The 2,257-nt window shown below is 55.5% G+C and overlaps 1 protein-coding gene across 2 annotated transcripts in view; it reads right to left on the reverse strand.

Moving 5' to 3' along the window:
- The window catches only part of PPP1R16B (protein phosphatase 1, regulatory subunit 16B), a 104,091-nt gene extending 103,062 nt beyond the window's left edge, over nt 1-1,029 (reverse strand). Inside the window, exon 1 of one of the 2 annotated variants that reach the window (XM_010829149.1) lies at nt 894-1,029. The gene's annotated coding sequence lies outside the window, so the exon portion shown is untranslated. Of the gene's footprint in view, nt 1-416; nt 490-893 lie in introns of those variants that run through there. The other variant, XM_010829148.1, reaches the window with a different exon arrangement.
- Between the last annotated feature and the right edge of the window lie 1,228 nt (nt 1,030-2,257).

Here is a 2,257-nt window from a genome sequence, read left to right on the forward strand (position 1 = left end):
TGTCTGCTGCCGGTTGGGGCTTCTTCTGCCCAGCATTGCGCCCCTTAGGCAGAAGGCGGACCAAGAGCCCAGAATCCGCCAAGATGCCCCCTGCCCGCCCCAAGATCCGGCTACGGGGACACCAGCCAGCAACCTGCCAGTGCGCCCCGTACCCTGGCCTCGTCTCTGGCGCGCAAGACCCAAGAGAACGCCCCCATCCCAGCCCAACTCCCCAGCCCTGCTCGCCTGGTACCCGCCTTTCCAGTCTCCCTCCAGCCCCCCCAGTTATCTCCTGCCGCCGGCCCTTCGCCAAAGCTCCACACACACCCCCAGTCAGACCCTCAGAAGCTGGGTCCACCTCCCCGCCGCGATCCTCATCCCCTGCCTGGTCAAGCCCCAGAGCGCAGGGCAGCCGGCGATGCCGCCGGGGAACTCACCCTCTCTCCCGAGCCCTGCCCCGGGCGGCTCCCGGCCCTGGCTCGGTCCTTCCGTCCCCGAGCCGCAGCTGCCGGTGCGGCGACAGAAGCCAGCTCTGCACGGCCGCGGGCCTCCGCGCCGCCCCTCGGCTCCTCCCCCGAGGCGGGGCCTGAGCTCGCGGGAAGGGGGTGGGCATGCTCTCGACTAGACCTGGACGGCGCGGGAGCTCCCGGCGAGGGTCCCCTATCCCCCTCCACCACCACCTTTGAGCAGCTAGAAATTGAAGGCAGGTGAGACGCGACCAGGGTTCGGAAAAGAGTTTTCCTTACGGTCTTCCTCCCACCCTTCAACATCACCGCTTTGGAAAGGGGGAAGCCCAGGACGGTATTCTTGCTCCCATTTGATGGAAGGGCATCATGAAGCCCAGAGAGCTGCAGTAAACCACCCAAAGTCACACAGCATTAAAACCAGGGCCAGCGGTTCATGTCTCCTCCTACCTTGAAGCCTGAATCAGAAGGCTTCCTAGGACGTCAAGGAGCCCAGCCAGGGTTTGCCCTGGGGACAGGTCTGTGGGAGCCGGTCCCCTAGCTGAGGGGTAGGAGACGAGAGCCAGACTAGTGGGAACATGGGGGGCCGTGGCCTGCGACGTAGAATCGCATCATTTCCTCTTTCTGGGAGGGACCGAGGTGTAGAGGAGGAGGAAGGAAGTGGTTGTACCTCCACTGACGTCTGCCCCTGTTTGGGAGGTGCAGGATCTAGAAAGGGGCTGCCTTCCTGAGATCTAACGCTTAAAATAGAAAGTAAAACACAACCTGTGGCCCCTGTCATCTAACCCAATCCTTTTTCCTGGGCTGAAGGCCCCTGCACTCAGCACCATCTTTTCTCTATAGGACAATGGATTGAGAAGACCCTTCTCTCCACCCCACCCCCCAGGAAGAGGAGAGAAAGTTAACAAACAAAGGGGAAACAAATCCATCCCCAAACATTCTCTGGAATCCACACTCGCTGAACACTGGCTTTAGAACAATAGAGTTCTCTTCTGCACAAAGGGCCTTGTTTCCTGAGCTTTCCCAGTCTCCAGATTAGAGCCCGAGGCACCCCACGGCCAGCCAGAGGGGCGCAGAGAAGGCTTAGGTTTGAGGAGTTCGGGGATGATAGTTCAGTTCCTAGCAGTCTTGTTCAAAGAACTCCTTTACTCGGTACTATATAGCAACTTTCTTCAGAGGCTGACACTATAACCTGAGTTTAGTGATTTCCTGTTTGCTAAGAAAAACCCCATAACCTTTGCTGGGGAAGCAAAAACCCCTGGACTGGGTTTATTCTCTGACCCCAACCTCCCCAGTTTCTCTGAAAGCCAGCTCCCCAATTTGCCCCCTGGCTTCCTCTCAGTTGATTAATAATCCAGTTTTGAATGACACTGTTTCAAAGTAGAGCAATTAGAGAGCAGAACAGGTGGGGAAGACTTAAAGAGATGTTTAAAGTAACCCTAGGGGATCATTGTTCTCTGCAGAATGTTTCCATTGATTTATCCTGGAGAGCTGTAGCTGAGAGAGCAAGCGGGAGTCCATCTCTCCCAGGCTTGCATAGAACTTGGAGCCTGCCTTCCTAAAATGATGCCTTGAGTATGGGCCCAGATCCCCACGCTGTGCTGTTCGTTTACACCATTCACAACATTTTGATATTGAAGATAAGTATACTCAGAATCGGGTGGAAGACTCATACTTCCTGATTTCAAAACTTAACCACAAGGCTACAATAATCAAGACTGCAGTACAGTATAAGGATAGATGGGGATCGATGGAATAAAACAGATTCCAGCTAAAACCCCTTACTTTTAGGACCAATTGCTTTTCAACGAGTG

This window comes from Bison bison, unplaced genomic scaffold, assembly GCF_000754665.1.
Source record: "Bison bison bison isolate TAMUID 2011002044 unplaced genomic scaffold, Bison_UMD1.0 scf7180017864500, whole genome shotgun sequence".
NCBI lineage: Eukaryota > Metazoa > Chordata > Mammalia > Artiodactyla > Bovidae > Bison > Bison bison.